This window comes from Podarcis gaigeae (assembly GCF_964106915.1).
Source record: "Podarcis gaigeae genome assembly, chromosome: 11".
NCBI classification, from domain to species: domain Eukaryota; kingdom Metazoa; phylum Chordata; class Lepidosauria; order Squamata; family Lacertidae; genus Podarcis; species Podarcis gaigeae.
Window position 1 is genome coordinate 18,830,948 of NC_139687.1, and position 26,350 is coordinate 18,857,297.

General features: G+C 41.6%; 3 long non-coding RNA genes across 4 annotated transcripts in view; 2 read left to right on the forward strand and 1 right to left on the reverse strand.

Annotated features, from left to right (window-relative positions):
• The window catches only part of LOC310827003, a 53,795-nt gene extending 46,188 nt beyond the window's left edge, over window positions 1–7,607 (reverse strand). For both annotated transcript variants that reach the window (XR_014556122.1, XR_014556123.1), the window contains exon 1: window positions 6,561–7,607. This is a non-coding gene — a long non-coding RNA (uncharacterized lncRNA). The remainder of the gene's footprint in view (window positions 1–6,560) is intronic.
• Window positions 6,122–13,597, forward strand: LOC310827035. The gene is made up of 2 exons (XR_014556155.1): window positions 6,122–6,347; window positions 12,261–13,597. It is a non-coding gene; the product is annotated as an uncharacterized lncRNA (long non-coding RNA).
• A 1,776-nt stretch (window positions 13,598–15,373) lies between these two features.
• Window positions 15,374–21,574, forward strand: LOC310827036. The gene is made up of 2 exons (XR_014556156.1): window positions 15,374–15,720; window positions 21,156–21,574. It is a non-coding gene; the product is annotated as an uncharacterized lncRNA (long non-coding RNA).
• The last annotated feature ends 4,776 nt before the right edge of the window (window positions 21,575–26,350 follow it).

The following is a 26,350-nucleotide window of genomic DNA, read 5'->3' on the forward strand; positions in this document are numbered from 1 at the left end:
ATTCAACCATGCCCCTTCTTTTCGCAAGTAAATGCTCTGGTGAGCTCCAATTGTTCAAACTGCCCATTTTGTTTCTACCTGCATGCAATTATTAGAGTTTTCTTGGTTTCTGCACTGCATTGAGTTGTTCAATAGTGGTATACATTTTGTGTGACAGAATGTCGTTTCAAGGAGGGCAGTCAGCTTAATTCCATTATTTGCATTCTATTTGCCTTTTTGCATCTGATTAGACTAGAAGGAAAAGCAGAAGAATAATGATCTTATCAGGTGTATGTGTCTGTAAATGTGTACATGCAGGTGAATATATTACAGGAAGGAAGAGAAGGAGAAAAAGAGGAATGGTGAGGATTAAGAGTTACTCTTTCAACTACTGTGAGTTTCTGATTTCTTAATAATAAGGAGAAACAGGTAGGGCCTACAACAAAGTGTTGCATTGTGAAAAGCTCCCTTTAAGGGTTCCAGCCACATTCTTTGATAATAATTTTTATTAGTTTTCAATTACAACAATCCAATCCAATAACAGTCTCATTATAACAATGCCGAATTATCATACAATTAATAATACCGATCACTGAAATGTCAAATTATACAATTTAGGTGTCCTCCATGTGCTAGAATGAATGGTTTGATGCTTTCCTTTGTTCCGGCATTCCAAAGTCTTATAAATTCCAATAATGCTCCAGTCTAGGTAAAGGTAAAGGGACCCCTGACCATTAGGTCCAGTCGTGACCGACTCTGGGGTTGCGGTGCTCATCTCGCTTTATTGGCCAAGGGAGCTGGCGTACAGCTTCCGGGTCATGTGGCCAGCATGACTAAGCCCGCTTCTGGCGAACCAGAGCAGCACACGGAAACGCCGTTTACCTTCCCGCCAGAGTGGTACCTATTTATCAACTTGCACTTTGACGTGCTCTCGAACTGCTAGGTTAGCAGGAGCGGGGACTGAGCAATGGGAGCTCACCCATCATGGGGATTCGAACCGCTGACCTTCTGATTGGCAAGTCCTAGGCTCTGTGGTTTAACCCACAGTCCCTTATATCACAGCTGCAATTTTAACAACTTTCATTCATATTGACACATTGAATAGGGTTCCAGCCACTTTCATTGCATTCCCTGTCTCTCCTCACATCCATAAAACAATTATGAAATACATGGGTTTCTTCCCCTGCCCTAGGCCATTAATTTTGTGGCAGGGCCTTGCTCCTTTCTAATTGGTAGTACAGCTACAATGCAATGCTATCAAGGACAAGGGTTCCTTTGTATGCAGAATTTACTGAGTGCATTAGTCTCCCAAGATTTGCTGCACCAGCAAATATGTGCTTAGAATGGAGCAGTTCAATGGCAGCACAACATCTCTGAACAGGACATTACATTAGTATTGCACTGTGTCTGACAGCATTGCAGGCTGATCTTCAGGCACAACTGTTTCAAGAACATGGTGTAAAGGACTTGTTTACCATGATAGCACTGAAGTACTGAGAATTCTTCATTACAATGTGCTGGCTTTTTGTATGTGACAAAGACTGTTCATTTAAATTTTAAAAGAATCACGGGAACGGTAGTTTGTTAAGGGTACTATGTGATGGTGAACTACTATGTGATGAGTGTGCTTTTAATGTGCTTTAAATGGTGTGTGCATAGCCCAAGTGTTTTCAGAAAATTAAAATAGAATAACATACTTTTAAAGAAACAACCCACCTGCTACAAATCAGACCACAATAGTATAAAATGTCAGTATAAATGGGCTTTAAAATACTCCAAAGCATGGGCAAAACAGGGATGGCAACTTCCTTGAGGAACAAATTCCAGAACTTTCCAAAACTAAAATGGTCTGTCTTCAGTCACAACCCACCTTACCTCAGAAGGTGGTGGGACTCAGAATACTCTTCCCGACACTATTAAAATAGCAATGATAAATCCTATTATATGTCTTGCATATTCCATTAACAGAATTCTTACAATGAGCTGCTTCCCACCCCCTCCCCACCGCACCCCAGCCACACTAGGAGTAATATATGATTTGTTTTCCTAGACATGACTGGCACTAACACACAGCAAACTGGGAAACCAGCATCAAGCAGCCATCACAGGCCACACAACTGCCCACCACTCGCACAAACTCCAGCCATTATATAGTGGCAGCCAGTGCTATTTTTCTAGAAAAAGTTATGGAGCTTACACTTTCTCTCTTAGAATGGCAGTGGCACTGAGAGGTGCCAGAACTGAGCTCCAGTGAGCTCTGGCTGAAAAAAACTCTGGTGGCAACTGATGGGGAGTATGAAAGAACAACCCAGGAGAGACTGGACAACTCTGAGCTGGACAACCAAACTCAATACAGATATATTTTAATTATGCCTCAGGGTGAACCCAGTCCTGATATGTACATGCCAGAGATAAGTCCAGCATAATCATCAATGGGATGGAATAAGATCATTTTTAACAAAATGAGAGGGTATATGCAAAAGGATTTGTCCAAGAGGTAGCCAGGGTGGTCTCCCTCTTATATACCTGCTGGGATAGACAAGGCATCTTACCCTCACCTGAATCTCATAACTCTCCTGACAGGTGATTTGGTCTGCAGCCACAGTGCGGAAATAAAGGCTGAGATTGCTCACCAGATACCAGGCACTCTACTATTCAAATTAGGCCCCAGTGTTTTTCTTACAATCCTCTTCTCAATTAAGTAACCAATTTTAATCTAGAATTTAAATTCTCAAAACTTTCTTATGTATTAATTCGAGCAAGTAAACTACTGCTCTCACTTCATTACAAACAGTATTTCTACCTGTAACACACTTGAGCAAACCTGCTCCTCTCCCTTTCACAGATATTTTGTTGCCATTTGCAACTGTACCTGCCTCTGATTAGTTCTCCCTTCTTATGGTCTTTGTACTGAACCTGGAGACTCCAATATAGAGCATTTGATGTCAAGAAGGAGGGCAAGTGGGCAGCCTATCAAATGACAAGGCAGGAGCTACATGGAGCAGGGAATTTTCACTGGTGGTGCCCATTGTATGCCTCACTCTTTCCAAACCTGCTCTCTTTTGGCCTGTATTTTGGAGCTTTATAATTTAGGGAGACTTTGGAAGAGCTGGTTGACAAGTCTTATCAGTCTCTGATGTATGAGCAGATTTTATTTGCTGCTGTTCTGGGCTTCTGGTGCACCAGGGTTTACACCAGTGTAATAGAGTTGGCCAGGATGCCAGAAGGGATACAATTTATGAGTTTTCTCAATTATCTGCACAGCAGGGGGTGTTCGGTCAACAGTGCAAAGGCTGAGCTGAAGCGTTTCCTGCTGGTTACCTGCTTTCAGCTTTAGGGGTCGCTGTTTGGTAGTACCCAATTGGTTAGTTGTCAGATTCTAGAGCTCCCTATTGGTGGCTCTTAGGTAATTCACAAAATACAGAGTCTAGTCATAAAACACAATGTTCATTCATAAAGCAGTAACATAAATCTCCATTGCTACATGTTGGGTATATATTTCAGTGGCTGAACGTATAGGTTTATGGCCATACTGTAGTGTAGTGCTTATGTGACTGTGAATAAAAGGTGGCTGGGTTCATCGTCTCAGGCTGTTTGCGGGGGGAGGTGACAAAAATGATTTCCAATAAGTGCCCCCCTCTTTATTTCCATAACAAGTCCTTGAGTCTGTACTCTGAATAGTGAAACCATAGAAGGTGCAGGGTTTGTCAGTCCAACCCCTGCACAGTCTCATCAAGGCTGACCTTAAGGCAATTGGAGCAATTTGGCCAAATTAGGCCCCGTGTGCTGTTCCTAAGGGGCCCCCCGCACCAGGGCAATCTAGATGCATTTTATTTATAAGATTTTGCAGACTTTGGCTGTGAACTGGGGCATTGCAAAAAAAAAATCAAGTTGTGCCCCACTGCTTCATATTGGGCCCCTCTGGCTAGCCCTGAGTCTCATGAAGTCTTGGGTTTGCAATTTTGGGAGAGGGGAGGTTGCCTACTGGGGAGCAGGCAGGCTGGCGAGGCCCCCTAGATTTAGAGACATTAGCTTCAGCCTACTTAGCCTATACATAAATCCAGCACTGCCAAGAGGTGAAACAGGAAGGTGTTGCTGCCTCCCTCCCACCCCACCCCCACTGAAGCCTCACTCACTAGGGTCATGAGGCTGTAGTGGCTTCCAATGAGATCTTGCAAGATTTTGCTGAAAGCCGCTGCCATGGTGCAACCCCAGTGGCAGGGATGGGGCAAATGTGGTGGTGCTGCCCCATGGAATTCTGCTGCCTGATGTGGCTGCTTCAGTCCGCCTCGTGAGTGGGTCAGTCCTGTGAAGAGGATTGGGCAAATTCATGGAGAATAAGATTATCAATGACTATGAGTCACTTTAAAACAAACAAACAAGACATGTAATCATACTTTGATATCTCATATTACTTAAATGTTAAAGTAACCCAGAGCTACTAGATTATCATTGTTTTTATTAAGATCAATTACATAGGTGTTTTCCCCCTCCCTTTGTGTAGAGAATGAAACTGAATACCATCTTCCCCCTCTCTATGTTGCAGCCAATTGCATTTTTCTCCATACTTTAGTGAGAAAATTAAAAACTCATGAAGGGAATGTTAAAATACTCCAGGAAATGAGTTAATTTGTCTGGAGCATATATGCAGTCCTGAGGATGAACAATTGGGGGCTTTTTATACCCCCTAAAGAATCAACAGTTTATATGTAACTGTAATTCTTCAGTGGAAGATATTAAAACCTGCATCACACACAGGAAATATGAAGTGGTAAAACCTTTATTGATGCTCCCACAAAACAGGTATGCAACCAAAGAAGTCTCACCAGAACTATACTGTAATTTGAATTCTGGGAATCTAGCAGAAAAGCCTAGTAATATGTTCAGTATTGCTCATAGGTTTCCATTTTTATAAAAGGATTGTCTTTAATTCACCCAGCGTTGGTAGAGTTTGGGCTTATGGATGGCATGTGGGGCTCAGTTTTTGGACTACTAATTGGGGGGGGGGGGAATTGTCAGTAGATGCAAAATAAATGCTCCTCACCACCGAACTTCTGATCGGCAAGCCCTAGGCTCTGTGGTTTAACCCACAGCGCCACCCGCGTCCCATTTAAATTACAGATAGGGAGTGCTATAAACATTCATGTATATACCTCAGTGCAAATGGGAATGGGAATGCGTGTGGGTCAAGAACTCAGATCCGTGGCTGAAATCACCATCCGTCTCCATTCATTTGTATCCTCAGTAATCACAAACACAGAGCTGTAAAGTCTTTGAATTTATACTAGCAGTTGCAGAAAAAAAGGTAGCTCTGTGTAATGCAGCAGCAAAGATGATTTACTGGAACACTGTGACACACAGTCAAAACTGGAGAAAAATGCATATAACTTTCTCTTCCCTAACCTTGAAAACACACTTCTTGCGGGTTTCCACACGTCTGGTTTCAAAATGGGATCCTGTAATGTTACCGTTCACCTCAGTGAGTCGATGGGGCAAAGCTGAGAAGTGGCAGCCATTCTAATGAATTGAAGTGTGCAATCATTCCAATGTTTCTGTAGCCTGTGCATATTTTATAACCGAATGTAGTTGCTCTGCCATTTTCAGAAATGTATTTCTTTGAACACTGGGTTCAGTTCATTGAACAGGAGCTAATCAAATAAGTAACAGATTTTCACTTCATAGAGATTAGAAGAAAATGGAAGCTCCCTACCTCCTTTCTTCTCTCCAAAGCAGTTTTCGCCTTCCAAAAGTGAGGGCTGTGTCTCCCCAAAATGGGTAGACTTTTAGAAAACACACTTGAATGCATTTTTCCCATGGAGAGAGGAGAGGGGAAATCTGTAATGCATTTCATTTCAGTCATAAACAGGCCTTCAGGATTAGGTAGAATGCTTCTGAGTTTTATCAACCTCATTTTGATGTTTCAGTTCTTACTTTATAAAAGAGCATGCTGTTTTAATGACATTTTGCTAAAGTTTCAGAAACTAATGACTGACACCACTTTCTGAGGTTTGTGTCCCTTCCTACAGCCAGTACAGATGCTACAGGTATTGCAAAACAGTTCTGATAGAAGAGCCAGGGGCACTCAGAATTCTTGTTTGTTTGTTTTTATTGATATAGCAAGAAAAAACGAAAAAACACAAATACCAAATTACACACAGGAATAACCATAGACACATAATTTTCTTAACAAACAATAAAACATATATTGGTATTAACACTACACACCCAACCTCCCGTCTATTCCATATTTCGATTTCATATTACTTATCAGGGGCACTCAGAATTCAATTGGCACCAAATGCTGGCTTTGAGTAGGATTGGGGACATCAAGGTTGGACACAGGGTTGGAAAGAGATGCCCCTTCCCAGGTGAGAACAGTAGCAGTGTGATAAGCCACAGCAACTTCAACTGATGGTCAATTAGAGTTATGGATTATACCTTCCCAGGGAAGACCTGAATTGATGTAAGTGTACAAGGGGGGAGGTCAGTGTGGCGTTTGCCCATTATTTTTAAAATGTCTGTAAAGGGAGAGAGAAAGAGTTAATAGGTAGACCAATAGAAAAGCCAGAGGCGGAGCCTACCTGTTTATAAAAGGGCTTAGCCCAAGGTTTGGGTTGGTAGTTGGTTGGTTGGTTGGGAAAAGGCAGTTGGGAAAGCAGTTGGCAGACAGCTGGAATTAGAGAGACAGTTAGTACAGTTGGTTCTTGTGTGAGGGGAGGTAGAAGAGTTAGGGACAGAATAAAATAAGACTAAGAAGCTAAACAATGACAATGTTTTGAATGCAGTTCAAGTTTATTTGTGTTTGCAATAAACTACACTCTTCTTTGTTAACTGAAGAACCTGACTGAGACTAAGTGATTTACCGGGGAGGACCTGGTTGGTGGCAGTGGATTAGTGGTGTATGGGTCAATAGTCCATGAGACTACCGGGGGCTCCGTATGAATGCCACAGTCAGGAACATTGAAAATGGAAACTAAGGGCTTGTGTGGTTGTATTGTCACGGGACAATAGAAAGTTGGCTTTTACAAGGTCACACTATTTGTTCATCTGGCCTAGAATCATCTGCACTGATAGGTTGCAGCTCTCCAGGATCATTGGCAAAGGTCTTTCCCATCATAGAACCATAGAATTGTAGAGTTGCAAGGGACCCAAGATTTATCTAGTCCAACCCCCTGCGATGCAGGAATCTCAGCTAAAGCATCCATGACAGATGGCCATCCAACATCTGCTTAAAAACCTCCAAGGAAGGAGAGTCCATAACCTCCTGAGGGAGACTGTTCCACTGTCAAACAGTTCTCATTGTCAGAATGTTTTCCCATACATTTAGTTGGAATCTCCTGTCTTGTAACTTGAAGCCATTGGTTTGAGTCCTACCCTCCAGAGCAGGAGAAAACAAGCTTGCTCCATCTTCCATGTGATAGCTTTTTAGATATTTGAAGATGGCTATCATATCTCCCCTCAGTCTCCTCTTATCCAGGCCAAAAATACCCAGCTCATTCAACCGTTCCTCATAAAGCTTGGCTTCTGGACCCTTAATCATCTTTGTTGCACACCTTCCTAAATTCTGGTGGCCAGAATTGGACATTGTGTTCCAGGTGTGGTCAGAACAAGGCAGAATAAAATGGTACTATTACAACCACTAATAATTTTAACTGGAAATGCCACAGAAAAAACCTGGGCCTTACTACACACAAAATGTCTGTTCTGTCACTGAGCTATGATCCCTCCCCTTTGACTGATCTGGAATAAATAGGACCCAGCTGGATGACAGAGTTCAAACGGGGACCAGTGCTCTAAGTTTACCCTAAGCCAATGTTTGGAATGAACTAATTTAGCTAAATGAACTTCACTGAACTAGTTCGCTAGTAGGTGTGGAAGTAGTTCCAATAATCATTGGGTGAACTAAAGGTGAATTAAGTTCAAATGTAAGTCAATCAGGCATTTATAAAGTTTGAAAACAAAACACAGAGACAACAATCTATGGCTCATTGTTCAGCTGCAGAGGTCCTGCTTTTAGTAAGGCTGCTTAGCCACTTAATCACTGTTGCTAAGCTATCAGAGGGATAGAATGAGACATTTCCTGCATCTTCCCTGCTGAAGAGATTTGCTTTCTTCCATTGGAGCAGTTTTCAGAGAGAACCAGAGGGACAGGACTAAAGTCAATGACACCTTGTGCCTTTAAGAGCTATGTGGCAGGCAGAAAATAGACAGGGCAAGCCATTTCTAGTAAAAATGCAATTATGGGGAAAGCTTCACTTGATGACATCCTGTCTTTTAGAGACCTTATTACTTGTGTGTGAGCCTGCTGATTTACTTCAGCACAGCAGTTGGTAACATGATGAACTTTTTATGAATGAAAAAGTTCCTTTGGATGAACTTGGGCTGAACTAGTTCATTTAGCAAAAGTACAAAATTTAATTGGAACTAGTTCCTTTTGGTATGAGATGAACCTGAATAAGTTCTGTTTTAAAAATAAACCTTCCAAGCACTGCCCCAAGTCACCAAGGCATTTATAGAAAGTGGAAAATAATGTAAAAATTAACATTTAAATGGAAATTCCATAATATTGCTCTAAATAGAAATATAGCCAGAATTGCATTTGAACACTGTAAAAGAAATGTATTGTGCTGCATTCAGGATCTGGGAGTTGGGTAGAATTTTCAGTAAGACACACACACTCAAAAGATGACAAGACATTTCATGACACTGTTTCTCTGTGGCTCACCAGCTTATTCTCTGCATACCCTGCTGGACTGAGAGGAGTTCATAAAACAAACACAAGCAGCACATATCCAGCAGATAATGAGCTGAAGTAGAAGTTGTTTGATGATGTGCAACTCAATCTGCCATGAGCAACTCCTGTGCAAGCTCAGAGAAACCTTTCCATTGATATTTAGATTAATGGGGCTTGTGCAGGAATTGTTTTGGGTGTATTCTATGCATATAGCACCATCACTTTGAACCAAATAACCTGGAAGAAAATGTCATCTCCTTTATTATTATTGTTATCGCTACTCTGTAAATGTTGATTCTACAGGGCAGTTTTAATAATCATCTGCTCTCATCGTCTCTGTTTTTTTTTTTTTTTTTTTTTTTTTGCCCTTGCAATCTTACAGTTAAGGAATATTGTATAAAAAACCAAATGGAAATATAGCATGTTTCCTTTATGTGATCTTAGCTTTGGTGTTTACTAGCTGCACAGTGTAGGGATGCGGGTGGCGCTGTGGGTTAAAACACTGTGCCACGTGGGCTTGCCGATCAAAAGGTCGGCGGTTTGAATCCCCTTGACGGTGTGAGCTCCCGTTGTTTGGTCCCAACTCCTGCCAACCTAGCAGTTAGAAAGCACTCAGTTCAAGTAGATAGATAGGTATCACTCCAGTGGGAAGGTAAACGGTGTTTCCATGCACTGCTCTGGTTTTGCCAGAAGCAGCTCAGTCATGCTGGCCACATGACCCGGAAGTTGTCTGTGGACAAACACTGCCTCCCTCGGCCAGTAAATCTAGAAAAGTGCTGCAACCCCAGAGTCGTCTGCGACTGGACTTAAATGTCAGGGGTCCCTTTACCTTTACCTAATTGCCCAGGGTATCATAAGCAAAGGAAAAGGAGTGGGTGGGGGAATCTAACTCACTGCTGTATAAATACTTTCAGAAACCTGCACTTCAGACAGGGTGAATTACAAAGCAAATATTAATATGGTTTTCCTCATTACAGTCATAAGGATGTGAGATTATAGTGTGCACCTACTCTAAGTAGCAATCGGGGGTGAGCAGTGAGGTGGTCAGGTTTGTGATGACAGCCAAATATTCAGGGTGATAAAAATGAAAGAGCTATTTTGAGAAGCTCCAAAAGAATCTCTCCAAATGGTGTGAAGAGGCTTTAAAACAGCAACTACGTTTCAATGTAAGTAAATGCAAAATAGTACACATGGAGCATCTTAACATTACATCTGCACTGATGGGTCTGGAACTGGGCAGGAAAGAGACCTTGGGACAGTGGCGGATTGCTCAGAGAAAACATTGAACCAATGTGCAGCAGCTATGAAAATGGCAAATTTGGTGCTAGGGATAATTAGGAAGGGGACTGAAAATAAATCTGGGATTTGCTCCTTTATCTCCGCTTGGATTTAGCGAACCCCCTCACATTGGTATTCCCATCAGGCAGATGTGGCAGATTTTCACCAGAATCACACTCTGCTATGTCTACCACAATGCTCTGCCCTAGTGGCAGTTCTTTCATGTCTCTTGCTGCCTGTGATGACTGCAGAGCATGGGATAGCTCAGCTGGTAGAGCACGAGGACCTTTAATCTCGGACTTGTGGGTCTGAGGCCCATGTTAGGCAGGGAGTTGAACTAGATGATTCTCATGGCCCCTTCCAACTCTACAATTCTATAGTTCTATAGTTCTATGATTATTCACTTATGAGTTAGAACAATTTACAATAGAATAAAGGTAAAAGGTAAATAATGGGAGCAGATGGTGCTGTGGTCTAAACCACTGAGCCTCTTGGGCTTGCCGGTCAGAAGGTCGGTGGTTTGAATCCCTGCGACGGGGTGAGCTCCCATTGCTCTGCCCCAGCTCCTGCCAGCCTAGCAGTTTGAAAGCATGCCAGTGCAAGTAGATAAATAGATACCTCTGCAGCAGGAAGGGAAACTGTGTTTCCGTGTGCTCTGGTTTCCATCACAGTGTCCCATTGTGCTAAAAGCTACTGTTAGGTCCATCATGAGACGTCCACCAGCTTCTAATCAAAGATAACAGCAGCCTTCAAGCAAGCAAACTGCCTTATTATCACTCCCTAGCATCCCACTGCCAGAAAAACCTGGGCAGTGAAATAGAAAAGGGCTTTTCCTTTGGCCTGCCTTTATATCCACTCAGTTGCCAAGTGCTTTTGTGACATCACAAGAAGCCCACAGCCAATGGCAACAGCTGGGGAGGCAACATCTTCATTGCTTTGAGCCTCACAATGGCGGGTGGACCTATCAGTGATTGTGTGCTTGTTTATTCGGGACACGGGTGGAACTGTGGTCTAAACCATTGAACCTCTTGGGCTTGCCGATCAGAAGGTAGGCGGTTTGAATCCCATTGTGAGCTCCCATTGCTCTGTCCCAACTCCTGCTTACCTAGCAGTTAGAAAGCACGTCAAAGTGCAAGTAGATAAATAGGTACCACTGTGGCGGGAAGGTAAACGACGTTTCTGTGCGCTGCTCTGGTTTCACCAGAAGCAGCTTAGTCATGCTGGCCACATGACCCGGAAAAACTGTCTGAGGACAAATGCCGGCTTCCTTGGCCTATAAAGGGAGAAGAACACCACAATCCCTCTTTATTTCAGCAGGACCTATGTGCATTTTCTGTGAACTTTGGCTTATGCCACGGTCCTCCATGTACCAGTAGCAGTTTAATCATGTTGGCCACATGACCTGGAAAGCTGTCTGTGGACAAACTCCAGCTTCATTGCCTGAAGCGAGATGAGTGTTGCACCCCATAGTTGCCTTTGAGTGTACTTAGCTGTTCAGGGATCCTTTACCTTTATTTTTTACAATAGAATACTAAATAGTAAAATTAGCTAAAACGATCTACAATCAGAAGAATAGAGTGCATCCTGAAAACCACAACATACCTAAGCTGTCAAGGTAAAGGTAAAGGGACCCCTGACTATTAGATCCAGTCGTGACCGACTCTGGTGTTGCGGTGCTCATCTCGCTTCATTGGCCGAGGGAGCCGGTGTACAGCTTCCGGGTCATGTGGCCAGCATGACTGAGCTGCTTCTGGCGAACCAGAGCAGCCCACGGAAACGCCACTTACCTTCCCGCCAGAGCAGTACCTATTTATCTACTTGCACTTTGATGGGCTTTCAAACTGCTAGGTTGGCAGGAGCAGGGACCGAGCAACGGGAGCTCACCCCATCGCAGGGATTCAAACCGCCAACCTTCTGATCAGCAAGGCCTAGGCTCTGTGGTTTAACCCACAGTGCCACCTGGGTCCCTAAGCTGTCAAAGAGGTTACCAACAGCTATAGAAGAAAGGAGCAAGACACACCACTCTGCAAGGAGGGGATACTACAGTTTAGGAGCTGACACAGAGAATTTCCTCTCCCAAACTGCCACCCCTGTTATCTTAACACACAAGGGGATTTATTGGTAAGAAATAGTCTTTCAAATATTTAAGAGCACGGTGCTAAAAAAAACCATGTCATGTACAGCCAAGCATCTTTTACATTTACTGAACTGGATTTGGCAATTAGTCTTTCTCTTCTCCTTCTTATTTATTTATTTTTTTAATTCTCAGGGCAGCTTCCATGGACCATAGAGTCATATTCAAATTGTCTGCTGAAGGGTTTCCAACAGATGGAAAATAGCGGCTTTCCTGAAATCAGTGCTGAAAAGTCCTGCGCTTGTACTGGGCTCCGGATTCGTTTCTTGAATGCATGGATAATATTTGACTGAGAGGCATGATTTGTAAAGCAAAAATAGGATTTTCACACCATAAGCTGCACCACAGGGATTTCAACTTTAATCTTCAATTCTGATAAGCTACTTCTGGCAAACATGTAGCTGTATTTTTCCCTGTGACTCCTAATTCCTTTGTATTAACAGATTACATACCATTTTATCATGGCTCCTATTATCTAGGCATTTCATTTACCATTAATGTTTATGTAGTAATATACGGGGGGATTTCAGAACCTTACAAATCACTTACATGGTCCAGCTACAATTTTCACAGGAAGCTTTGGCGGACTGAGCTGTAATAATATGTATCGGTCAGGATAGCACAGCATCTAGCACTGCCGTTCCTTGAACTCTTGGATACTTGGAAAGGTTAGCAAAAATATCACTGTGGCTAAGTTATAATAAATTACAGCATTTAAGGTTGCTGTTCCAGAGGAAAGCAATGTGTTACCAAATGCTCAAATGTGGCTATTAAAAAACTATTATGGCAATTCAATTTTTGCCGGTGTTGATCTTTCAAACAGGCTATTCTATTTGTAACAAATCCAGAAAGTCAGTAGTTTTTAATTCTTTTACAGGGGGGAAAACCCCATCCATCTACTTTCTAATGTTTTGATATTGCCAACAATACAATTTTCAGTACTGAGAATAATTTGCCATTTTGTCATTTCTTCCTAACTAGGTTAATGGGCAGTAGAAAGGTGGTTAAGGTTAAATATAAGTGATTGTAAATTACTTGAAAGAGAGAAAGAAACTAGGGCTGTGTCTTATATTTCTGTGACCCCCAAATTTTTGTGTAACAATAGGCCAGAAGAAATATTTGAGGTCAGCTGCGGAGACCTCAGGCCTTGAGGTAGGTAGAACTGAGGCTGTTTTCTTGGCTGAAAACAAGAAATTTATAATTTGCCAGAGGGCCTTGTCAGCAATAGCATCCCAGTTGTGGAACATACTCTCTGATCAGCTTTGATGGGCACCTTCATTGTCCATCAATCAGCACCAACTAAATAGCATTCTCTTCTACTAGGCCTCATGAATTGATGGTGTATGGGCATGCTGGACACTGGGCAACATGACCATGCTGTTTGTATTGTATTTAATGTATGTATTAGTGACTAATATTTTTATATTGTACTTTTGTATTTTGACTTTATTGGCTATTATATTTTTTAAAAATACACTTTGTGACCCACTCTGAGATTACTTGCGATGAAGTGTAGGATATACGTTTTATAAGTAAACAAATACATACATAAAAATAAAATAAAATAATAAATCATATGCATGCCTACCTGGGAGAAGTCCCATCAAACCCTGTAAGAATGAGTTATGGGTAACAGTGCAGAGTTGTACGGTTAGTATCTGGTTTTTCACATTGCTTATTCCAAGGAATGAGAGGAAAACTAGCAAAGGAGTGTGTCATGGTTTCTGGGTTGTTTTTTTTCATCCTTTTTCTCCAAAAGATGTACAGATTAAATACATCATCATACTTTCCATTTCAGACAAAAGACATTTTCTTTAAATTGGAAATGTCAAACGCAGCCAGAGGATGGATTTCTAACTTCCTATGCCATTTTCCTTTTTTTTTTTTTTTTTGTAATTTCCGACATAATAATGGTGAATCATAGGCTTGTAGTAAGGTTTTATCACTGTGTTTTCACAGTTGATAGAAGGCTGGTCCTTATCAAGGCGCGATAACAGATCAGCCTAATAATGCACCCACCGTTTTTTTGACAACATGTGAGATGAAAAGGATTATCCAGTGTGCCTATGTTGGTATCATCACTGTTGCAGTAGCTGATTCTTAAAGTTTATCTGTCTTTGTCTATTAAATGCAGTGGGAGTAACAGTGTGAAGTGTAGATATCAATATTTACAGGCGAGAGGGAAAATGTGGGGCTTTGAAAATAAGCCCAAACTCTACATCAGATGCCATGGGCTTTAGTCAATGAAATCTCGTGTCATAATAAATCTGTAAGTCTTTAGAGTACCGAAAGTTATAACGTGTGTGTTTGGAATTAGTCAACTTGATACCCAGCTGTATGAAAGGGATCGGGAAGTCAGGGAAACTGATGTGAATCAGAAAAAGGAAGTCAGAAAATAACTGCTTTCAATATTCCAGACTCTTTGAAGACACTTAAAAAAGCTTTGTTTCACTTTATGCTGTATGCCCTAGGCTGAGCTTATGTTTATTTTTAACCTTATTGTATTGCACATAGATTTGAAATCATCATAAAGACCACCACCATCATCATTTAAAGCTAATAGATTATCATTTTCATTATGTTAGTGGATGATTAAATAACATGCTTACATCTCTTGCATTATTCTGCAAGGCCCTTAACATCTTGGATCCAGGATATCTCAAGGACCATCTGATTCATTATATACCTGCCTGATTCCGGAGGCCTTTCAGGAAGTCACAGTTAGCACACCCTCCAAGTGTCCCTATTTTCCAGGGATATCCCTGATTTAGAGAAGCCATCCCAGTTTCTGATTTGATCCCGGAATGTCCCACTTTTCCTTAGGACGTCCTGATTTTTATCAGATAAATGTTGGAGGGTATGGAGTTATCCGACCCCTGAGCCATCTGAAGGCAATTCTGTATAAGGAAGTTTTTTTTTTTTTAAAAAAAAGTTTAATGTTTTATTATGTTTTTATATGTGTTGGAAGCTGCCCTGGGTGGCTGGGGCAACCCAGTAAGGTGTGTGGGGTATAAATAGTATAATTATCATTATGGAATGGGCTATCCCTATTTTCATCAGATCAATGTTGGAGGGTATGAGTTAGTGGTCTCCCATGGCTAAGAATAAGAATAAGAATTTATACTCCGCTCATCTGGCTGGCTTTCCCCGGCCACTCTGGGCGGCTCCCAACAGAATTGAAAGCACAATAAAACATCATATCCACAATGAATTGTTTGTTAAGCATTGTTAGCCCAATTTACCAAAACTGTCTTTCCATTGAGGTCAAACAGGCCCTCTCCTGTGCCTTGAGAGGTTTAAAAAAATAATAAAAAATTCCGGCAAACATCTTACCTGAATTCTGATTTTACAGTTCTGATGTTTATATTTTGTACTGAGTTATTTGCACACTGTGTGGAGACAATTCTAATTAGGTGGTATATAAACAAAATAATAAATAATAAACCTCTCCCGTTGAAAGTATAGGATTCAAAGCACGGTCCTACCCCTGAAATGTTGGCTGGAGGCCATCAGATCCCAAAGATCAGCAGGCATCAGAGATCTATACATAAAAACCATCTTCTTTCTACCATGCTTCAAGTTCTATCCAGAGAAGGTAAGATGCACATAAGTCCTGCTGAAATAAAGAGGTTAATATCTGATCATTTAATGAAGTCCCATGACTTCAATGAGATTTAAACATTATCTTTTTAATAAAAAGGTAAAGGTAAAGGACCCCTGGCAGTTAAGTCCAGTCGTGAATGACTCTGGGGTTGTGGCGCTCATCTCGCTTGGCCAAGGGAGCCAACATTTGTCCGAAGACAGTTTTCCCGGGTCATGTGGCCAGCATGACTGAGCCGCTTCTGGCGAAACCAGAGCAGCACATGGAAACGCTGTTTACCTTCCCGCTGGAGTGGTACCTATCTATCTACTTGCCCTTTGCCGTGCTTTTTGAATCTTTTTTATAGATAAGGTTAAAAGGTAGATGAAAGAAGTCCAGTTCAGAGCAATGAGCTTAGTCTGGAAAAAGTAAGTAAATCCCATTAAAATCACTACATTGTGGATTAAAGCCAAAATGTAGCTGGGTGGGGAGGAAGCATAAAGGTAAAGGTAAAGTCCAGTCACAGACGACTCTGGGGTGGTGGTGTTCATCTCACTTTACAGGCCGAGGGAGCCGGCATTTGTCTGCAGACAGTTTTTCCAGGTCACGTGGCTAGCGTAACTAAGCTGCTTTTGGCAAAACCAGAGCAGCTCACAGAAACGTCGTTTACCTTCCCGCCACAGTGGTACCTATTTATCTACTTGCACTTTGACGTGCTTTTGAACTGCAAGGTCAGCAGGAGCTGGGACAGAGCAATGAGAGTGCACACCATCACTGGGATTCAAACTGCCTACCTTCTGATCAGCAAGCCCAAGAGGCTCAGTGGTTTAGACCACAGCTCCACCCGTGTCCTGAAGAAACAAGCACACAATCACTGATAGGTCCACCCACCATCGTGAGGCTCAAAGCAATGAAGATGATGCCTCCCCAGCTGTTGCCATTGGCTGTGGGTTTCTTGTGATGTCACAATAGCACTTGGCAACTGAGTGGATGTAAAGGCAGGCCAAGGGAAAAGTCCTTTTCTATTTCCAACCGGACACACTTGGCAATGGATGTGATATTCAGCACTGCCCAGGTTTCTTCCACTTGCAGGAGGCAAAGTGACGAATGGAAGGAGGCAATCCTCTGGCAGTGGGATGCCATGGAGCAATAATAAGGCACGTTTGCTTGCTTGAAGGCTGCTGGTATCTGTGATTAGAAGCTGGCGGACATCTCATGATGGACCTAACTGTAGCTTCTGGCACAATGGGACACTGTGATGGAAACCAGAGTGCACGGAAACACAGTTTCCCTTCCCGCTGCAGAGGTATCTATTTATCTACTTGCACTGGCATGCTTTCAAACTGCTAGGCTGGCAGGAGCTGGGGCAGAGCAATGGGCGCTCTCTCCATCGCTGGGATTCAAACCGCCAACCTTCCGATCGGCAAACCCAAGAGGCTCAGTGGTTTAGATCACAGCACCATCTGCTCCCATTATTTACCTTTTACCTTTATTCTATTGTAAATTGTTCTAACTCATAAGTGGATAATCATAGAACTATAGAATTGTAGAGTTGGAAGGGGCCATGAGAATCATCTAGTTCAACTCCCTGCCTAACATGGGCCTCAGATCCACAAGTCCGAGATTAAAGGTCCTCGTGCTCTACCAGCTGAGTTATCCCATGCTCTGCAGTCATCACAGGCAGCAAGAGACAGGAAAGAACTGCCACCAGGGCAGAGCATTGTGGTAGACATAGCAGAGTGTGATTCTGGTGAAAATCTGCCACAACTGCCTGATGGGAATACCAATGTGAGTGGGTTTGCTGAGTCAAAGCGGAGATACAGTAACAAATCCCAGATTTATTTTCAGTCCCCTTCCTAATTATCCCTAGCACAAAATTTGCCATTTTCATAGCTGCTGCACATTGATTCAATGTTTTCTTTGAGCAATCTGCCACTATCCCAAGGTCTCTTTCCTGCCCAGTTCCAGACCCATCAGTGCAGATGTAATGTTTTGTTGTGCTTTCAAACTGCTAGGTTGGCAGGAAGCATACAATAAGCTTAACCTACAGACCAGTCCAAAATACTTGATTAACCCAATCCAAAGAAAGTCAGTTTTCAGGTAGGCAACAGTATTTGAAATTCTCTAAGTAATCTTAAAGCATCCTTTCCCCTCAGCTCATTTGGTTCAAATCTAGATGAAGCACATATTAAGTATTAGTATTGATTTATTTTTACTTCTTTTTTTTACAGTTTATTAGCCACCACCGTTAAGCAGTTGTCCTGCACTTGGTACTATAGTTTTCCATTACTTTTATTCCCAGGAATGAAATGAAACATGGATTTGTTGTGCAAGTGTGCTGCAGTGCCATTGCTATTTACTGCAATGTGCCCACTTAATTTATAAGGTATTATGAAGGTGCACTCTTATTGCATGAAGGACGTCTACCTAGCTCTTTCTAAATGGGTGACGGATCTACACAGAAGTGTGACAGTATAGAAGTAACCTTGAAATCAGGACAATGAAAAGTAAACATTTATATATAATAATTATTATTTTATTATTTTATAAATCTGTATACCACCCTATACCTGCAGGTCTCAGGTCGGTTACAACATAAAGACATAAAATACATAACAAAAACATAAAATACATAATAAAAACAGGAACAACCATTCAATAACCACCCCCACCCCCAACACAGTTTAAAAGCGCATTGGATGTCAAATCAGCCAAAAGTCTGGTTAAAGAGGAAAGTTTTTGCCTGGCACCTAAAAGTGTAAAATGAAGGCATCAGCTGAACCTCCCTGGGGAGAACATTCCACAAATGCCGTAATATGCTCAAACCGTTTTGCCGCAATGAACAACTTGGCCACCAAATTCTGCACTAGCTGAAATTTCCAAGCAAGCTAAATACGGATTATTTTTATATAGCATAATCTACTGTAAACACTTTTAGCCCACTAGCTTGGAAGCAAGCCCCATCAGAGGTAGATTTAGGTGAGTGCTACAGGTTTCGTCGCACTGGGTGCAAAATTCTGGAGTGCCACTAGGGACACTGCAACTGTGATTTAGAATGAAGAGAGAGGGGTGTGTGCACTGAATTTTGGCATCGCGCAGGGCACCACTGAAATTTGAGACCCCAAAGTCTGCCACTAGCACCACTGAATTCAATGGGACTTCTGAGTAGACCTGGTTCACATTGTGCTGTTAAGTCCCACAGTTTTCAAAACTTTCAATTTTGAACACAAGAAGTCTGCTAAGAAGTCTGTCCCCATTGTACCAATGGAATTAAAAGCACACACCACCTTAAAGGATAAAGGTATGCTATTAGGCAGCAGCTAACCACGCTTTTAATTTGACAACGCACAGTGTGCTGGCTTCCTTTCTTATTATTTAGATGTTTTTCTCTTGTCATTAGAAGCCAGCAATGGACATGAATGCTTTGTATATAATTATATAGCACTTAGAGGCACCAGGAAATAAAACTCTTAGATCCTGCCAAGCCGTTAAAATGAGACTTGCAACTTGATCAGAATATGTATCAGATTTAAAACCATGATTAACTTTTATTAACAAAGTATTCAACAACTTGAAATGGGACGAGATTGTCCTGGTGATATGCTCGTGTATTTTCTTTTCTGAATCATTTATCCCCTTCTCTAAAAGTAAGATGTTTGCTATCAACTCAGTAAAACACCATATTTTTCAGGGTGATTACTTTTGAATAATGACTGGGAACATGATTCTGGATTTATCAGTCAGGTTTATAGAGAAAAGCGGGCAAGCACTGGGCCTGATGCTGGCATCAGAAATGAGTGAGGATTAATCTCATAGCCTATGTCATCCTCATTGTTTTTTGATTACGTCTACTGGAGTAAGGTTACCAGATTTTTTTCAATGAATCTAGGGACACTTTTCAACTTCCTACTAAACAGATAGATTTTGTCAGGGGACTGATTTGTAAATCCGGGGACTGTCCCCAGGAAACGGGGATGTCTGGTAACCTTATACTGGAGGGGCCTGTCAGGAGTAAGCATAGACCAATGGTATCAAATACAGTCGTACCTCGGGTTAAGAACTTAATTCGTTCTGGAGGTCTGTTCTTAACCTGAAACTGTTCTTAACCTGAGGTACCACTTTAGCTAGTGGGACCTCCTGCTGCTGCTGCACAATTTCTGTTCTCATCCTGAAGCAAAGTTCTTAACCTGAGGTACTATTTCTGGGTTAGTGGAGTCTGTAACCTGAAGCACCTGTAACCTGAGGTACCACTGTAGTATGGGAAACAGCCTTATTAGAAAAACTAACCAACAAACTGAAACTGACATGGGGACAAATAGAAGAAGAAACCTTCACCTCAATATGGTTACCCTTTATCACATACACAGCCCAGCAAGACAACAACAAGAACCCACCAACAGCATTTAAATTAATCTGACTAACCTGATCCAAAAACACAAACACATAACCCCCACACCCAAAAACAAAGCTCACCACCAGGGGAGAGAGACAGCGGAAGAAGATTGGAAGGAATTCAAGGACTATCTTAAGAAATACTGTAAAATTAATGAATGTTAGAATGACGTTGGTTTAGAAATTATGGGGTTTCCAGCTGTAATGGATAAGTAAAAGAAAAGGGAGACTAAAAATTAAATGAAAAATAAGGGAAAGGATTTGCTGAATTAATAAATTAGAAATTGGAATGCAGAAAGGGGAGGTATGAGGAAGTCGGGGAAGTAAGTTACAAGAAAATAAGGGATTGAAATTATACCTGTTTTTATTTTTTCTTTGTTTGTATTATTGTATTGCTTATTTTTGTGTTTTATAAAATCTTGGAAACTTTAATAAAAATCTTTTAAAAAACAAAAAACAAAGCTCACCACAGCCAACCAAAGACAACCAACCACACCTAGACCAACCCCAACCTCTCTCACCACCAAAGAAATACAAGCGAATAGTAAAGAGACCCCACACAAGTGATGCTGACACAAAACCCCACATATACACTAAGTAGAATACAAGTATTGCCTCCACTCACCACTCGACACTCACCTCTTTCTCTCTCTTTTGCCCTTTTCTTCCTAACGTAACATTAATGTCTTGACAAATGAAACTGATCTGTAGAAAATGTAACTTGAAAAAAAGAGACATTGCACATACTTTTGTAAACCAAGAAATCTCTAATAAAAATATATTTTTAGAAAAGAAAAAAGAAATGAGTGAGGAGAACAGAAACAAAGGATAATAGTACACTGGAAGGTCTTTGCCGGTCACAAAGGAAATATTGGGTTTGGAGAGAGTTAATGTAGGATCTGTTTCAGGAGCAAATGGGAAGGTGATGATGCAAATAGAGGTACAGTTAAGGTTTATATGATCTGAAGAGAAACCAGAGTAAGGATGAACAGTTAAGAAGAATTGAGAACCAGAATGAGATTCAAGACATACCTGACTGTTTATTTATGCTATAACAGCTGCAAGGATGCTGTTTGCCCAGAGTTGAAAAGACGACAAGGTCCCTACCAGAGTGGACTGGCAGACTAAACTAATGGACTGTGCAGAGATGGCAAGAATGACTGGGAAAATCAGAAACCAGGAGGATCAAAACTTCAAGAAAGAATGGGAGAAATTTATTTTATATTTGACAGACTACTGTAAACACTTGAACTCTTTGGCTGGTCTTAAATAACTCTTGTAATATTACACAGTCTTTGGATACAATGGAGGGCTGAAAAATTAGGAGGACTTGTAGTTGAAAAGGTTAACTAAAGAACCCACGGAGGGGAAGAGGGAAGTCTAGAGATTTGGAAGAATCTTGTGTAATTTTTATTATTTGTGATTTTGAGTGTGAATGAATTTGTCAAACCAAATAAAAATCATTTTCGAGATTTAAGACATACCTTATTGTCAGTTTCGGATTTAAATGGGTCCTTGTTTTTCTAGAAGGTCTTCCACACAATGCAATTCCTAGAGGAATGCACATCTTTCTCAGTGTACATCATCATTCACCATGTTGTATTGTATTTTACTCTTACTTAGATATTTGAAACTTATGGTTTCAGCTTTCCCCCCTGTGCTCCACAAAATAGCTGACACAATCAGATAATTGGAACTTCTAGTATATTTCTTTATACATGCATCTTCTTATAAAAGTAGATTTTAGCAAGGCAAGAAAATATTTACAATGTAATAGTCCCTGCTTTTGTTAGCTGCATGTTTGGATTTACTATTACAAAGCTCCATTCTTCAGATACTACTAACAGCACAAGGCTGTGCAAGTCTACTCAGAAGTAAGCCTCACAAGGTTCAATGGAGCTTACTCCCAGGTAAGTATGTATAGGATTGTCACTTAAAATGAACTCTTGCAATTACCAAAGTAATAAAAAAACGTAAATTTCATTAGGTCATGTATGGTCTGCTTCTTAGAATTTCCAGAGGTGGCCTTGTTCAGTCTATATCAGCAAAAAAACCCAAACCCAAACCAAATCAAACTAATCTATATCAGCAAAAGAACCCAAACCCAAACCAAATCAAAATAAACAGAGAGCCTTACAGCTCCTTAAAAGATGGAGATTTTTAAATAAAAATATGGTATACATTTTTGTTCAGCTTTTCACTACGTTCTAGAAACTCTGTTATGTTTAAGACAGAAGCAAAAATGTGGGTTTTTTTTACATGCCTATAAGCTTTTCTTTGCTATGAAGCAATGATTATAGCACATTATTATTGCATTACATTACATCCCCAGGTGTCTCCAAAAGCCCTTACTTATTTATAAGGTTTTCAAGAGCGGTTTGGTCATCACATATCTCCAACTCAGGCAGCATTTTCAAACAGGACTAACCACAAGGTGAAATACAGGTGTACAGCAAAATCACTCAAATCCTGTTGATACCTAATCCATGGATTTTATATTTTCAATAAGCAGTGCCATTAAGCAGAGAACAAATTAGGCATCTCATTTTGCTAAATTTTGCTTTTTAGCACATATGCCATCTGCTCATCTTACTCCAAGAACAACAGACTGTAATTCAGCTCTTTAATTACAGCACTAATTATTCCAGTTAGTTTGTAGGTCCGTGTTTGTTTTTTTTAATGTAAAGCTTTTCAGATCGGGAGCTACACTCAAGGTTGTGGAAAGGCAGGAAAGTGAGGGAAGAATTGTAATTGCAACCAGGCATCAAAAATAGATCTGTGCTGATTTTAGCAAAGTATACCAGCAACTCCCAACATGGTAGCATTCAGACAAGCTGGGTAAAACCACAATTGCCCTGGGTGGAATGAGGTATGTGAATATAGAATCATAGAGTTGGAAGAGACCACAAGGGCCATTGAGTCCAACCCCCTGCCAAGCAGGAAACACCACCAGAGCTCTCCTGACATATGGTTGTCAAGCCTCTGCTTAAAGACCTCCAAAGAAGGAGACTCCACCACACTCCTTGGCAGCAAATTCCACTGTCGAACAGCTCTTACTGTCAGGAAGTTCTTCCTAATGTTTAGGTGGAATCTTCTTTCTTGTAATTTGGATCCATTGCTCCGTGTCCGCTTCTCTGGAGCAGCAGAAAACAACCTTTCTCCCTCCTCTATGTGACATCCTTTTATATATTTGAACATGGCTATCATATCACCCCTTAACCTCCTCTTCTCCAGGCTAAACATGCCCAGCTCCCTGGGCATAATATCTAACACTTCAGTATAACCTAGTTATACTGTATAACCTAGGCTTTTTAAAAGCCAGAGCTCACTGGAACTCAGTTCTGGCCCCTCTCAGGTGGGCACCATTGCCATTATCAGAGAAGAAGGGAGGTTCTGGAACCTCTTTCTAGAAAAATGGCACTGAGTCTTCATTGCTGTTGCAGACTCTGCTGAATATGGTGTCTTCAACAACAGGCTCATCTGTTTGTAAAGCAAACATATGAATGGGCAGCTTTCAAATCCTAACCCTGATGCCATACCCTCCAACATTTCTCCAATGAAAATAGGTACATCCCATTCCATAATGAAAATGTTACTATTTATACCCCACACATCTGACTGTATTGCCTCAGCCACTCTGGGCGGCTTCCAACATATATAAAAAACATAATAAAGCATTAAACATTGAAAAATACTTCCCTATACAGTGGTACCTCTGGTTAAGAACTTAATTCATTCCAGAGGTCCGCTCTTAACCTGAGGTACCACTTTAGCTAATAGAGCCTCCTGCCGCCGCCACACGATTTCTGTTCTCATCCTGAAGTAAAGTTCTTAACCTGAGGTACTATTTCTGGGTTAGTGGAGTCTGTAACCTGAAGAGTCTAACTTGAAGCGTCTGTAACCCGAGGTACCACTGTACAGGGCTGCCTTTGGATGTCTTCTGAAGGTTGTATAATTATTTATCTCCTTGACTCAGGGGTTGGATAACTCCATACCCTTCAACATATCTCCAATGAAAATAAGGACATCCTACCATACCCTCCAACATTTCTCCAATGAAAATAGGGACATCCTAATTTGCCAGAAGTGGCTTAGTCATGCTGGCTACATGACCCGGAAGTTGTACGCTGGCTCCATCGGCCAATAAAGCAAGATGAGCGTCACAACCCTAGAGTTGGCCACGACTGGACCTAATGGTCAGGGGTCCCTTTACCTTTACCTTTTAAAGGAAAAGCAGGACATTCCGGGATCAAATCTGAAATCAGGACGGCTTCTCTAAATCAGGGATGTCCCTGTAAAACAGGGACATTTGGAGGGTCTGTGATAGACGTGCATCGAACAGAACACTGGCAAGATGGTTGGTGCTCATACAGTTCTATGCATGGAGGTTCTCCATGCCAGCAGCTATCCTGATGGCACAGGGCTCCCCTTGGAGTGCAGATCTTATCTGTGTACAGCTGCATGTACATAACACACACACACACAAACACACACACTGTCCAATGTTGTGTTTGGCGCATGGCAGATGTGCCAACATCAGGGCTAGTAGGTGTGGTCTCACTGCCCTCTCCTCCCCTTGGTTACGCACATGGAGAAGACTCCTGAGATGAGCCCTGTACTTACAATGTAATTATACATCTCACAGTAGAGTGCTCTGTGAAGCATTTCAAATATGCTTCTACAACTTCAGGCTCCCCAGATTCTAGCATTTGGGGAATAGAGCAATGAGATGCATAGCAATGTCATGCATTCCAACCTATGCAGGCTGACTTGCAACCTAAGGACACCCTCACTGCCTTTTCCCCAATAGGCAGGAAAGACTCTCATAGGGAATGGGTGTCACGGTCCAGGTTACGGGCAGTCAGAGTCCTGGCTTGGTACATTGGGACTGGGGTAGAGGTCGGGAAGCAGGAATCAGCAGTCCGGGGCAAGGAAGTCAAGAGTCCATGAATCAGGAAACCAGAAGTCAGGAAGCCAAGGGTCCAAGAGTCAGGAAACCAGGAATCAGGAAGCCAAGGGTCCAGGAGTCAGGAAGCCAAAGCACAGCTAGGTGGGTAGCATGTTGCTGTGGCAAAGAGCCAGAGGGAAATGCTGGTCTTATATACCCCTCCTGGCCCTTGCCACCAGGTGCTCCGAGTCTTCTGTCAAGCCTCACCTGTGCGGCTGTGCCTTGCCTTTCCAGACCAAACTCAGAAAGGCCCCAGTCCTGCGAGGCCCTACTAGTCACAGGGTCTGGCTCCTGCACACACTCCTGACAATGGGTCATTGGGGAAGAAACAAAGCCTTCAGCCTCCCTCTTGCACAGCAGTAATTTGTCCTCACTAACACCAAAGCAAAGCACTTTTCTGCAGTATTAGTGTGGGAGTAAACTACTGCTGAACCTTAAAGATAATTGGAAATGCAGCCTATATTAAAGGTCCTTCAAGGACTCATACTTTTCTTATTGATTTTAGGTTGCTTGGTTTTTTACAACTGGGTCCAATGAGAACAGAAGCACATTTTTTATGTCAGTTATTACCTTTTTCCTCCTTTCTTTTTTGTCCAGACCTTTCTCATTTATTTTGCTTTTCAGGTTTTGCTTTGTTTTTCCTGGAAAAGTCCTGCTTTGTCATCAATCATGCTACTGTTTTTTTTTGGCTCAACATGAAATAAAAGCCATAACGAGAACTTTAAGCAACAGTTATAATTAGGGCTCGGCCAAATATTCTACTGTTCAGATTTCGAGCACAGAAAAAGTGCTTTCTGGAAGGGTAAAATGTTGCCTCCAACAAATCTGGCTTCTCAGAATGGTTGTTCTTCTTTGGCCTGTTTGCAGGTTCCATCATCAGCTGCTGCTGGTCCTCCTCTCTCTTTTTCCTTCACTGCATGTTCCCAGCCAATCAGGAAGCAGGTAGTGATGTCACAATGCTACATAGTCACTAAGATATAGCCATGTGCTGACTTCACTGAGAACTAACCGAACCAATTTAAAGTGAAAGCAAAACTTCCTGGACTGGTTGAATCTGTGATCTGAGCCCATCCAGAAGGCAGTGACAAATGAAGTCTCTGCAGGACAATATTTCTTGAATAAGCAAATATTCTCATTCCTTTCACAGCAATGTATGAAAGATTGCTGCAAAAAGGCATCTCTCTGTACTGATGAACTTGTTATCAAAAATCACTCATCCTTGCAAGTGAGCCCCAGTTATGATTGATTATGCAATAACATCAGTCCATAACAATGATAAAAAATAGAGTGTGCTTGAAAAGAATA